This window comes from Cucumis melo, chromosome 9, assembly GCF_025177605.1.
Source record: "Cucumis melo cultivar AY chromosome 9, USDA_Cmelo_AY_1.0, whole genome shotgun sequence".
In the NCBI taxonomy this organism is placed as follows: Eukaryota; Viridiplantae; Streptophyta; class Magnoliopsida; order Cucurbitales; family Cucurbitaceae; genus Cucumis; species Cucumis melo.
In genome coordinates this window covers 19,866,476-19,880,979 of record NC_066865.1, presented here as the reverse complement: position 1 = coordinate 19,880,979, position 14,504 = coordinate 19,866,476, and the positions used below count along the sequence as shown (strand labels likewise).

Here is a 14,504-nt window from a genome sequence, read left to right as displayed (position 1 = left end):
GGGTGCTTCTTGATAAAGAAAATAGGGCAGTTGGTTTTCACGCAAAATCAGGAGGTCTCTGGTTTTTCTTGTATTTCAGAGTGTACCGGTAGAGTTAGGATCTCTATTTAGTATGATTGGAAATCTTATTCAATTTTCTACAACTTTTATGAAGAAATCGTGAACCAAAAACGACTAAAAATAAGTTAAATTGTAGGGACAAGTTAAAGAGGTCTTATGCGTACGATTCTTGAAGTTGTTCTGTTTCGAGGGTTATCTGAGTTTATTCACAGGGAATCAAAGTTACATATCTTTAGGTAAGTTTTAGAGGACCTCAAAATGAAGATTTTTATATAAAGAACACTCATTTTGGTTAAGTATCGAGGAAGTTATAGTCATTTGAAGTTTATATTAGAAATCTGGAAATTTCAGAGAGTTGTTGAAATAGGATTTTATTTCTTAAGTTTTGTTTTCGTGAGCGTCATCTTTAGTGCGACATGTTATATATATCTTTAGAAAACCAGAATGTTAAGAGTTCTAATACTCGGTTGGGTTGTTGGCAGGCCAAGAAGAATTAAATCGAGCTTATAGACCAAGGATCTAGCCCAAGACTGTCAGTGACAAAACCAATTTTGAAATATTTTCCATAACTGTTATTTATGATTGAATGCGATGAATGTTTATTTCCGAAGCCATGAAAGGTATTTGAATTTCATGACTATTTTCAAGAATACGTTTGGAAACTAGATTTCTTAATGAAATTTATGCTAGCACGTGGATATTAAATGTTTGGAAAATATTTAAACCACCATGTTTTAAGCAAAGCATGAATTAGTAAGAAGTTTTGTTTTAAGAACTACAGTTTTCCACGAAAGAGCCGAGTAAACTTTGAGCTCTGTGTAAGATTTATAAGCAAGCATGTTTTAGTATTTTTAGAATATTTATTAAATTTTCAATTAACTACATGACTGAGATCTTGAGCCTGAGGCTAGAGATTACCGTGTGCACACTGGTTAGATTCCATTGTTGACGTTGAGTGTACTCCATAACAACGATACTGTCGTGAGTGCTGGGCGAGCCTCACTACGACAAAGACGATGGGAGTGCTGGGCGAGCTCCACTACATCGTAGAGCTTGTAAACGTTGTTGTACTGGGTGTACCCTACACAACGTAGATTTGTCATGTTAGTTAAAATGCTTTGATATACTTGATATGCCTTGCTAGATTTCAATGGCCCCACTACGACAAAGACGATGAGAGTGCTGGGCGGGCTCCACTACATCGTACAGCTTGTAAACGTTGTTGTACTGGGTGTACTCTACACAATGTAGATTTGTCATGTTAGTTAAAATGCTTCAATATACTTCATATGCCTTGCTAGATTTCAATGACGAACATGCTGAGTATTTGAGAAAGCTATTCTTACTACTACACGTTTACATTTACGACTTGTATAAATAGATTTATATGTGTAAAATTTTCACGTGCTCTTATCTTTAAATTTATAATTTTAAATTGAGTCACTCACTGAGCTTTACAGCTCACCCTTTCCAAAATGTTTTACCCATTTTCCAGGTAGAAATCGAGTTCCCGCTGCCTGATAGACTGCCTTAGTCTGCTGAAGCTCCGTTATCGATTGTAAGTACGTGTTTTGAGTTGGACATAGAGTTTGTTGTGTTATGATGTATATACACCCTTGTATGTTATAGATACTCCACAGTTTGTATAAGCTTTAAGAGCTGCAGTTGTGTAAATTTTGTTGGTTATATTTTGATTAAGGTGTCTTTAGGTTTACTCGTGAAATCAGTTAATTCCGAGGTACACTTCATATATGTGTTTGACTAGCCTAGGATCCGCTGTGTTTTGTTGCATGTATAATAGTTTATATACTAGATTAGCAAATTCATCACATTAAAGTTTTAAGCAGAGTCGACAGATACAGGTAAAGAAAAGCGTTGTTCGTCGGATTCACGCCATTTTTCGGTCTAAGTTAGCAGGTAGTCCGGGAGGGGATGTGACACTAGTCATTTTGAATTTTTAGCCATTTGAAGAAGCATTTTTGGCTATAAATAATCCATTCTTCATCCATGAAAAAAACAAGGCCACATAAAAAACCTAGAAATTTTTACATCTTCACATTCTCTCTTCTTTATCTAAATCTCTAACCTCTACATCCTCTACTTCCCTTAACCTGATCGGTCTCCAATATGTTTTTACTAAAATCTAAATATGTTATTTTATGTTTGCATATTTGTTATGATGCTTCTGTACTCTTGTTTCAACTTATCTAAAATTTCTTATTAAGCCTCATTTTGTTTTCTATTTAAAATTTTCAACTCTTTCTAGTTAAAATTTTCAATATTTTAAAATATTTTTAATTTAAAATTCTCCAAGGAATCATTCAAAATCAGTCATTTTTCATCTTTTATCGTTAGATAAGATCAGTCTGACTTCTTCGGAGGGGTCCGAAGTGAAATATGAATTTGAATTTCTGAGTCCTTCGAACCACTAAAAAAGACTCGAACAGCTTAGGCGGCTTGATATCAACATAATCATTTAGAACTTTCTGGATCTCTACTAGGACAGTCCAAGTTTCTATTTGCTCAACCACCAACGGGATTATCATGAAGGTTGTTTCTTCTCTACTGAGGACTTTTTTTAGTTTTAGGGCTAAAATCATTCTCACCCCACTCACTTATTTGATCTTAGCTTGGATCACTGTCGTGTTATGGGTCGTTAGTACCATACACTAAGCTAGTGTCATGGGAATGGCTTTATGTTGTAAGAGAAATTTCATGTCAAGTATTACGTCAAAGTCATCCATACGGATGACGACTAAATCAACGTCTCTTTTTTGTTCGCCTAATTCTAGAGATACCCTTTTTATACCCAAAAAATTTGCAAGGCTTCGAAGTTCAAACCTTTCATCTTGTCTGTGTCCATGATTTTCAACTCTAACCAACGTGCTTCTTGTTCAGAAATGAAGTTATGAGTTGCACCTTAATCCACCATGGTGCTCTTTATGGTTTTAGAGTTTATGATTGCGTCGACAAACATGAGTCCATTTTCAAAAGCATCATTTTGGTGAGATGCCTTCTTTTGGATTGTCGATATGAGTTTTAATGCACCCATTCGAGGGGTATCCCCCTCATCTTCTCTTTTTGCTTTTGTTTCTCCCTCCGAATCGTTAGATCACTGCAAGGAGGCTTGAAAAGTTGTCAGCTAGCCTCGGTATGGCTCTGATCATTCCGTTCAGATTGCAACTTCGACAGTTGTTTAAAAATCGACATACTTGCGTCTCGCTTAGCCAAGGAGCTAACAAAGCTCTGATACCATTTTTCACAATCACAACTTTTCAAACATAGAACGGGTGATTGTGCGACACTTGGTCTAACTCAGTGAACAAGTCAGTCGTCTAAAATCTAGAAGTTGAGGACAAACTCGCGGTACTATGTAGCCTCCCTTCACATTTTGAGAGAGATGGTTTTATAAAACGTGAGAGAGAAAGAAAAGCATTGAAAATATTGTTAAAGAAAGCATTGAAAACATCGTTAAAGAAAGCATTGAAAACATCGTTAAAGAAAGCATTGAAAACATCGTTAAAGAAAGCATTGAAAACATCGTTAATGAAAGCATTGAAAACATCGTTAATGAAAGCATTGAAGACTGTCAGTTGCAAATAAAGCTTAGATTGCAAATAGTACAATAAGGCTTGAATATGAAAATGTTGAAATGTCACATCCTATGTTGGCGACAACAAAATGAAAGCAATAGGCTAAACTAAGTACAAAACATAAAGATAAGGTGGTTTGAGGATGTTCGGACATGCGGTCATGCGCAAATAACGCCTTGGACAAGCATGCTTGTGACACATGGCATTACGTTGTGTCACAATCACGACCTTTTAAACACAAGACGGGTGATTATACAACACGTATTTTACTTAATCAATAGGTCAGTCGTGCAAAATCCAAAAATCGCGGACAAACTCACGGTAAGATGTAGCCTCCCTTCACATTCTTGAGAAAATTATTTTATAAATTGTAAGAGAAAGAAATTCATTGAAAACGTCACTAAAGAAAGCTTTGAAGGCTATCAATTGCAAAGAAAGCTATGATTGCAAAGAGTACGACAAGGCTTGGTCAGGGATTTAACTATTATATCTCCCCTATAGTACATTTTGAACATTTTTAGCTTTGACAGACTTGCATATGAAAATGTTGAAACATCACACCCTAGGTCGACGACATAAAAAGGAAAGCAACAGACTAAACTAAGTACAAAACATAAAGATATGGTGATTTTAGGGGTATCTGGGCATGCGACTTATAGGAAAACAATGTTCTAAACAAGCATGCTCGTGACATTTTCTCCCACTTAAATAGTTAACGTCCCTATTGACTAGCAAAGCTTGAACTCTTCAATCTTCTACATTTAGGCTTCTAGGTCTTCGACTCATTCTCAACTGGTTTCTTCCATGTGAAGGTTCTTCCACTTTAACAGGTACTTATGGCTCCTTCTTGTGGGTCTTTAGCCATTTTTTACTCCCTCGACTAAGATTTCTTCAACATCTTTGTCTTCTTTATGACTGAGATCGATGGTTGGTCGAACTATGACATTGCGCTACATGTCTTTGGGATCTTGATGGAAGGGCTTTAAGTTACTCACATGAATTACTGGATGGATTGTCATCCATGTGGGCAACGCCACTCTATAAGATGTATTCCTCGCCCTTTTAAGCACTTCCACTGGTCCCTCAAATTTTCTGACAAGCCGCTGGTCTTTGTCCTTGAAATCGAATCTGTTTTGGTCACAATTTAATGAGGACCTAATCTCATGCCCAAAACTCAAGGGGGCGACACTTTATCTGTCCACTTCTTCATCCGCCTCGAGGCTTTCGCTAAGTGCTCTTGAGCGACGTCTGTCATCTGTTTCCATTCCTTAATAAAGTTGTGAGTTTGGGGTTCTTCCCCAAACATGGATGATCACCAAGGTATGGTAATACAAGTTGCCTACTACAAACAATCTCAAACAGGTTTCTCCCGGTTGATAAACACGTCTGAGCATTGAAACAGAATTGGGTCACATCCAGCAGCTGAACCCAATTCTTTTAGTCTTGTGTCCACAAAATGATGCAGATATTCTTTAAGAATACAGCTGAATTGCTAGATCTGATCATCGGTCTGGAGATGGTAGCTTGAGGATATATTCAGACTTGTCCCCAATAAGGTAAATTATTCTAACTAGAAAGTGCCAATGAATCTACCATCTAGGTTGCTCAAAATACTTGTCGAGACTTCCCACAGCTGCCACTGCCACCATCGTTAGAAGCAATCTCTCGTGCCCAGTCACCGTATAACCCACCACTGTCGTCGCTCGTGCCCAGCCTGTACCTTGTCGTCGTCAAATAGTTCTTCTTTGACCACCATTGTGCTCGACACCACCGCCGGGCAAGTCATTTTCTTTGAATAAAATGTTAGTTACCCTTTTCTTCTTATACTTCATCTTGTAGAGTCAGTTGGCAAGAAGAAATCGAAAGCTAGAGATAATGATGATTCTTTGAGGTATGTATATTTGTTTTCATGGAAAATGGTGTGTTTTAACATCTTAATGGAAGTGGTTGTTGTTTGTAGGTTTATTGATTAGGTTGGTTGCTGCTATAGTTGTTTTTTCTATTTTTCCTTGGCCAAAGCTAGGTATTTCCATTTTCCCATTTATCCATTTTTCCATTAGTTGTATACTCATAACTGTCTTTTTCTCGTTGCTTTTTTTTTTTTTTTTTTTTTTGCGTACAAACAAGTTCACTCTGCTTCTACTATTGTATCTTTTCATGACATATTGTTTCAATATGATGTAAAATAGTTTCCTCTTATGAAGTAAAAGTGCAGGATGCCTTCTCATTTTATGAATATTAATGTCCAATCAGCGTAGATTGTAAGAAGGATATGGGAAATTCTTTACGAATTAAAAGTCTAGCTTTCTGATCCATGTTTGAGGAGCATGGCACGATCTTCTCCAGTTCATTGTAATCCAGATGAAGAATGAATTTGGTATTTGCCAAAGAAAAAATTAGGTTGTTCTATTAGGTTATCTAGAGAATCTTTCAGGTGAAGTACCCTTGTTTTTTTAATTGAAACTCATCTCTGAACCTTGGTGGGAGATTTGTAAAATTCATCCATAAAGTCTAGTAAGAACGTTTCTTCTTTCTCCCCATCAAGTTGATGAAATGACTAGTCTATATTATTGTTAATGTTAGTATCCTCTTGGAGATCACTTAGTCACAGGAGCAAACTTGTTTGCTACTATATCTTAATAGATTATAAATGAAGCGATGGTGAGTAGTGTTTAGTAATTGATTCCAAGCTCTTCGAGACACCTGCACCCATCACAAAATTTGACCACAACATCAAGAATTTTTTGTATTAAGCTTCCTGAATATTGAAACTTGAGACTTTAATCAAGTCAAAGACTCCAAGTTCTTGCCTAGGTATGGCTAAGACTTAGTTATATAACTCCTTAATTCTTGACCACTTTGTTATTTTATATTGGAACAATATCACTCTTTGGAGTGTTTGTGGATTTCTGACGTTAACTGCAAATTTGTTGCTCATAAATCCTCACAAAGTGCTTCGAACACCATGGAGAAAGAGAGTATGTAAGTTGTTGCATCTCCTTCTTTCAAACGCAAACAATTCTAATGCATTCATCCAACTGTGTGTTGTATTAATATTTTTGTTTCTTTTATAAACTGTTTTGAATGCTTTTTGTGTGGCTATTGTTTAGAGCTTTTATTGGAACTTAACACCAATCTACTTCTATAATTACTATGTGCAACTTGCAGATTACTTTGCTAGTGTTTTTCACTTCTCTCTGTGTTTTTGTCCTAAAAGACCTTTTGTAGATCGGGGAATAGTCTTTGCCCATAAAATATCTTAGCCTAAAGTCCAGATTTTGAGTCTTTTTGGGATTATTTTCCACTTCTCCCTGCATTTTGCTTGCCAAATTCGTTTTAAATTAGCAGCAGCTTATAAATGCCTAATTTTTTTTCCTTTTTCTTTAACTAATTCGTTTTGATGGATTTTCTTTATGCTTTAAGAATGTTTGATAATCCCAACTCGATGAGACCTTTTGTAGGTTAGGGAATAGTCTTTACCCATTAAATATCTGAGCCTAAAGTCCAGTTTTAGATTTTCTTTACATTGTTTTCCACTTCTCTCTAGATTACGCTTTTCAAATCTGTTTTAAATCGGTAGCAGTTTTATTAATGCCTTTTTTTTCTTTTTTCACTAATTAATTGGTTTTGATGGCTGGTCTTTCTGCTTTGATGATGTTTGATAATCCCAGCTCGATGAGATCTTTTGTACATCGGGGAATAGTCTTTACCCATCGAGTATCTGAGCCTAAAGTCCAAAGACAAAGGTAATAATAGTTTAAGTTTCGGTTTTGGGTAATGAACTTATGAATCCTAAATTTTGTTATTTTTACTTGTTAGTTTGACGCTCGACAATAATTGCCAAATTGTTGATTATGCATGGAGGCCTGAATTTTGAATTGCTATGGAATGTTGTATGATCATGTAAAACTTTATGTTATATTTTAAGTTTCTCTGGGCTAGATTATTGAGAGTTTGAATTGGGTTTCAAATGCAAATGGTTCACTTAGAATGGAAAATGCAAGTGTTTATCTATGAATTTTACATGTGGGTGGTTTCAGGTAAAACTTGTGAATTGCTATAAAATGTTATATGATCAAGTGAAACTATATGTTATCTTTCGCTGTAGATTGGTTCATGTGGTCGGTTTTAGGAGATCCTCTTATCAAGCTCATAGCAGTAGATTGGTTCAAAGTCGATAAAAGCTTTGATGGCATTGCATTGCATCCCCGAAATTTAGTTTAGGTATTTTGGCTGCATTTCTTTTGTCTACAAATAGTAGAAACCCCTAACATAATCTATGGCCTACTGTATTCTTAATCTTAATCATCGTATTTTTCCTTTACCAAAAGTAGCATGTTTGATGCCTTTCAGTGTACATGTGGAATTTACATGATGTAATTGAAGGAAGTCAGGAGCTCTAACTGATTGTTAGAAATTGTCTATTTCTAAAACTTCATTGTTGAACGGGTCAATTATAGAATCATGTAATCTTTTGTTGCGCTAGGGAAAATGTTTGTTATCTTCACACCATAAAGCTAGGTGACTGCATTTTTGTTACTGTGCTGTTAATAAATCACAACTAAAAATACAAAAGTTTTCAGAAGAATGAAGGTGTTTAAGAAATGTGCAATTGTTGCACAGCTTGTTGTTTGGTTGCTCATTTGCCTTTATATTTGTTTGTCTATACCAAATTTCTATGAAGTATCAATCAAATGTTTCTTTTACCGAAAAATCTCACACCCGTTATATATTATCAATCAAATGTTTCTTTTACTCAAAAAGCAAAAAAATCACACACACATGCTACAAATACTTATAGCCTATGCTAGCTCTTAGATGTTACAACTTACATTTCCATTTCTACTCCTCCCTCCCTTAAACTATAACTTTGAAGCCAATAAGTTCACTACACCCAACAGCTTAATGCCCAGGTGAAAGAGAAAAGGAAATAGATACAACTTTCAAAGGGTTGTTAATTGGAGAACATTTCTAGTTGACAGTTTGCCAAATGATATTTAGTTTTCTCTCTTTGGAAGCCCCATGCCTACCTGAAAGAGTAGGCCATATTGAGTCAAATTTTCTTCCAATAACTTTGAGGAAGAAGTTTTATTTCTTAAATTTATTTTGAATTAGAAAACAAGAAATGGGTACTGAAGAGACCAAGGGAATTTTCTTTTATTTTTATTTTTATTTTTTTGGGTGGGTGGGGAGGAATTCCATATGAGCTATAAAGGGAAAAAATGGAAATGTGATATTTCAGTAATCGATGAAATGACTATGCCTGAGCTTTTCTTGCTACTGAGTTCCTTAACCCACACTTGGTAAATATTCTTTCGTACCTCTTTGCTTGTTAGTAGTGTTAAAACTTTACTCTCAAAATATCAGAGGTGTTGGAACTGCAGAGAAGTGCAAGTGATGTTTTAGCTATGCAGATACAGCTACAGTCCTAGTGACGTTTTAGCTACTAAATGTTGTATGTTCTTGTAGTGCTTGTTAGGATTCTAAAGATTAAATGGTTTATTTTGATATCACTACAACAAACTTCCCCTATTATTGCTTCATAGGATAGCCCTTAGAAAAAAAGTTATTAAAACCCCTAAAATTTGGGCAGCAAAAACAATGGGAAATTGAAAATAGGGAATATTTGTAAGATTAAAGGGAAAATCAATACACGGGGGAAATCTAAAAAAACCCACAAAGCCCAAAAACCCTCTCCACAAGCGTCGATTGGAACATAGTCTCTGCGCCTTCTTCCTCAATTCGACGAACTGATCAGTTGTGCTTCTTCTTCTTCTTCAAGAATTTGGACTTAGCGCTCCTTTGCTCCTTCACTCACTGTATTGGTCATAGTTGTTGGAGATTAGATCCTGTAAGTCTCTCGTTAGTACATAATTAGTTGCTAAATGTCTCCATTCTCCCAAGTAAACCTTTGTGAATTAGTTTTGCCAAAGCTTGAGCTTTCAATTTTTGTTTCTTATTTTTTAGCTCTTGACAAACGTGATCATGTGGAGGAAATGTTGTTCTTCTGCTACTAGTTTATTCGTTAAGAGATCGTTGGTTAATAGGGTTTCTGGGTCTTCTTCTCTGGTTTATTATGGAACTTTAAGCCTTTCTATCGAAGTTTCCTTCATTCCATCGCCCCCTGTACGATCCTCCATGTTGTTTTGTATCGGAGTTGCTTTGTTTTCGTCGTTTGTGGATTCTGGGAATTTTACTAGAGTCGTCGTGAGTCGTCGGGATGCCAATGGTGTTGGATTATCTCTATTGTCTTCTTTTTGTTTGGGGAAGAATGTTTGGCCAATGTTTTATATCATCCAGTTCTTTATTTAATACAGACAGACAAACTATTTAATCAGCTCATAATAATAATAATAATAATAATAATTTGTCAAGTTTACAAAGAGCTGGTTGAAAAAACCAAATCAACTCCAAGAGCTAAGGTGGAGAATAACAAGTTTTGTCTCTCCGTTCACTACCGTTGTGTTGAAGAAAAGGTTAACGAATATTTAATGGTTACCATTTGCTATCACCTCTTTATGCTGTTCATTTTAATTCATTCTTGTCTAATGATTAATTTTGTAATTTGTCATTTTATAATCATTATTACAGAGAAATGGAGAGTGAATTAGCCCAACAAGTTAAATTAATTTGTGTTGAAAGATTTCCCACAACTTTCCCCATTTGATTGTAATTCCGTGTCTCTTACATATGAATTTAGGCTTTCCCCATTTGGTTATAACATTGGCTTGTTCTGGTTGGTTATTATTCCGTGATCATAACTTACAGGGATGTTTTTGCTTTTGGGACTTGGTTAGTCTTTTTGCTTCTACATGATATTCCCTTTCATTCTTTTTTTTTTTTTTTTGTAATTATAAACACAACCTAACTCATATTTATACCAATTGGGCCTCTTTCAATATATTTGACTGTCAATGGATGGTTGTCTTTGCACAGATATAGCATAGCAATGGCTCTACTCATCCTACTTGCATGGATTTTTTTATAATACCGACGAATGAAAATGATGTTGGTTAGGATGGAAAAACTCTCTTCCAATTCGAATACTGGCTTGCTTTAATTATCTTTTACCCTATTTGATTTTCAAGGTATGGGTTGCATCTCTAGATGGTGTTTTAAAATGGAGACGCTTCTTGTTATACCGTTGCTCATAGACTTGTACCTTAAGCATTTGGTCTGTGATGAGGAATTAAAAGTTACCCATCTCGTAAATCCTTACGATGTTTGTAGATTGTTCTAGAGTGGAACAATTTAGATAGAGAGATTAAAAATTTGATTTATTATTCTTGATTGGCAAGAACAAATATTGCATATTCAAGTTAAATGTGAGTGGCACAGGACATGCTTATGTGTTATTGAGGTTCAATTTTCACAACTGTATATGTATTGCTTAGAGCTATTTGATAAAATGTTGCTATGTGAATCGAACCCATTTTAACTTGACATTTTTGTATTTTGGTTTAGGTTGTGGAATCTAAGTTTGTATTTGAAGCCAAGTTCATCCAAGTCATTGAGTTTCTAGCTTCTTTAAGTAAGTTTGTGTTTCTTGAACTAGAATTTGTTGAGTATGTGTTACTTTATGATTTGGAGGGGTTGTGGTAAAGGAAACATTTAAAGATGTTTTCATTAGTTGTTGTGTTGCCTTTAGAAATGTATGAGTTGTGTATTATCAAAAAAGTTTAGGAAGTTGCAACTTAGTATGTACATTCTTTAACTGTTAACTTCTAGCTAGCTTTTTCAACTAAAATCTTTGTGTATAAAACTTAATTATTCATTTAGTTTTTGCTCATAAATTTTTTTGTAGGTTGATAAAAGAGCAATTGTACAAAGCCTAAGAATGTCATCTGATCAAGACACAACAAGCTTTAATTATTTAGATTATTCTAACAAATTTTGTAACAACGGATGGTAGGTTGATCATTGTGTTGGGTTGAATGATATTAGTGACTATCTTTTGTGAGAATACTTAATCGCATAAATAACATTTTGTATAGGGCAATACGAATCTTTTATGAAAATAACATAAATAACATTTTGATGGTACGACTCTTTCTATATTATAAGGATCATTTTTTGTTATTTGACATTTTATTAGCTAACAATGTATGAGATATGAACAATTGCCTTTTAAATGGATTTCATTCACATAACCGGCATGGATATTATATGTTGATGTTGAGAATTGAATAGTGATATTTAAAAAAGTATATTATAGATAAAATATGTGAAAATACTACGTTATTATAGCTTTCATTTTAATGTATGATTAAACTTTTATATTTGTTAAAAAATGTTATTATAAACAATCAACAACTTTTTAAACTTGCTATAAAACGTTTTTCACAGCATTAAACAAACGCTATCATAAATCACATAAATAGAATAATACGCTATTAAAAAGATGTTTTTATAACATTTCCAAAACGCTATCAAAATGCATACTTTTTGTAGCTTTTATAAAACTCTATTAAAAATCTAGACTCTTAATAATGTGGGCTATCACGACTTTCGGTAAAACGCTATAAAATGTCTACAATAGTGTTTTTAGTGAGCTATCATAGACCTTTTTTCCTGTAATGTATTATTTGTAGAATGATTAGAGTCATATAGATTGAAAGCTAAGCGATGTGTAGATATATAGTCAGGCGGCCGTTGAAGGTTGAAGATTGAGAAGGTGTTCAGGATTTCTTATTTAAGTCTTGTATTAGGATCTTTTTTCATGTATTGTTGTAGAATGTATATATATAAACACAATATTAAGATTTCATTTTGTGTATACAAATGTAAAAAACAAATATTATAGTTTCTAAAATAATATTAATTTTATTGATTTGTTGCCGTGAGAAAAATATTTATCTATGGTTTATAAAAAATGGAAAACAATGCAACAATTAAATAAATATAAATTAGTGGACCAAAAAACAAGGCTTTAATGTCGGTTTTAAACTGACATTAAAGCTTGACCGACATTAAAAGACTTCAATAACACTATCAAAGATGTCGGTTGAAAATCAACATTAAAGAGGTCTTTAATGTCGTTTTTAAACCGACATCAAAGGCCTTTAATAGTACTAGCAAAGATTTTGATTGTCATTTTAAATAACTATTACCTTAATTATCAACTATTGGTGTGAGTTTATGATTTATATGAGGATAATAGACTTTAACTCAACTTAGAACTAGATCAAATGGCCGTTTGACTTTACAAGTTCAATGATCTTGTTTTATTTTTTTTCTTATGTATGTGTTGGTCTTCATCATCTAAACGTAGTCTGAGCAAATAGGAGAAGAAAATTAGACTTAAAGATCCAAGTTGGAGATTATGTTAATCTATTAAGTTTTCTCAACTTCTAACCACACTCCCCCCCCCCCCCCCCCCACAATCGAGAAAAGTATTTATGTGCATCTTGGGCAACTTAACATAACATCTATCTTATTTAAAAAGACTCGAAATAAAACTTAAGAGCCAAAATTGACCGATTCATTTTTGTAAAATGTCCCAAAAAGAGTCAAAATAAAATAAGAGCCAAAATAAAATAAGAGCCAAAATTTATCGATTCTTAAACCATTTGGATATATAAGTGTAATTACCCAAAATTAAATTAACTTATGCAATGAAGAGAGACACCAATTAGTATTGTCCCAAAGGTTTAGAAAATTTGTAACATTCTTTGTCAAAATTAAAAATTACATAAATTTGCAATACCTATCATCATTCGATTAGGAACAAATAATATATATCGTTAGAATTAGTGGACTTGGCCCTTAGAGTATTTTTGGAAAGTATATGGAAGATTTTTCCTACTTCCTAAATCTTTTCTTTTTTTACTCCTTATTGTATCCTCCATCCCTCATTGTATCTATTGTATTCGATAGAATAATAAGAAGAAAAATATCGTGATTTTTCTTCCTTCTCAATAATCATGGGTTAAGGACAAGGTGATGTACCATGACCAAGTCGATTTTTAAAAGGTTGTCATTTTTTACTACAGGAATGAATTTTCTCTCAATATATAAATGGCAATGTGTAAAGAGCAAAACATATATTCCTTCACTATTTTCAAATTGGGGTAACTATATTCTTGACTCTTGAGTTGTCTCCAAGACTTGAAGTTCTCAAGAGTTGTAGAGTAATTATAATGGCCGATGCAAACAATATTACTTCCAGGTTGCACTACACGAGACGGAGGTACTCCTGATGCAGGAAAGTGAAAAAAACGTCAAAAAAGGATATGCCAACGTTTTTCACGGCGTCAGAAATATCGTTGGGAGAAATGAGTCGGGAGGGACATTCCCGACGACGTGACATGCATCGGCCAAAGTGGCATCAAGTGTTCCTCTCTCGACGGGCTTTATGCCAACGCATGACACGACATCGGGAATTCCTTTTTATATATATATTTTTAAAATATTTAATTTCTAATTTTTTTCCCTAAAATATTTTGCTCAAACATTCACAACGACATTTAGATTGTTCAAATATTTTTTCGACGTTTTTGATTAAATTAAAACAAATTCAATATAAATTAATAAATTAAGAAATACAAACACAAATTTAAAAAAAAGATTTAAAATTAATAATACGAATAAATTCAAAAAATATTAGTAAGTTTAATAAAAAAATGTAGTTTTCATAATACAAAAAAAACGCAAACATAACAAAAATAATTCATATCCCCATCAAAATAATATATTTAAAATCTTAAATTAATCAACTTTTCAATATCCTTTTGAACTTTTGTTTAATTTACCACTAGAAATATTACATTTCAAAAACTTAAGTGGTGTTTGGCTAACTATCTTCAATAATGGTTGGTCTACCCATTTGAAATGTTGATGAAGTTGAGTTGG

The 14,504-nt window shown here is 33.9% G+C and overlaps 1 protein-coding gene and 2 non-coding genes across 4 annotated transcripts in view; all 3 read left to right on the top strand.

Moving 5' to 3' along the window:
• LOC107992375 (uncharacterized) overlaps window positions 1-11,690 on the top strand; it is a 48,113-nt gene extending 36,423 nt beyond the window's left edge. For both annotated transcript variants that reach the window (XM_051090438.1, XM_051090437.1), the window contains 4 exons: window positions 1,556-1,618; window positions 7,325-7,399; window positions 11,118-11,184; window positions 11,458-11,690. The gene's annotated coding sequence lies outside the window, so the exon portion shown is untranslated. The remainder of the gene's footprint in view (window positions 1-1,555; window positions 1,619-7,324; window positions 7,400-11,117; window positions 11,185-11,457) is intronic.
• Window positions 7,063-7,156, top strand: LOC127151095 (small nucleolar RNA snoR69Y). The gene has a single exon (XR_007823833.1). It is a non-coding gene; the product is annotated as a small nucleolar RNA snoR69Y (small nucleolar RNA).
• LOC127151098 (small nucleolar RNA snoR69Y) lies at window positions 7,295-7,386 on the top strand. The gene has a single exon (XR_007823836.1). It is a non-coding gene; the product is annotated as a small nucleolar RNA snoR69Y (small nucleolar RNA).
• Window positions 11,691-14,504: the final 2,814 nt, after the last annotated feature.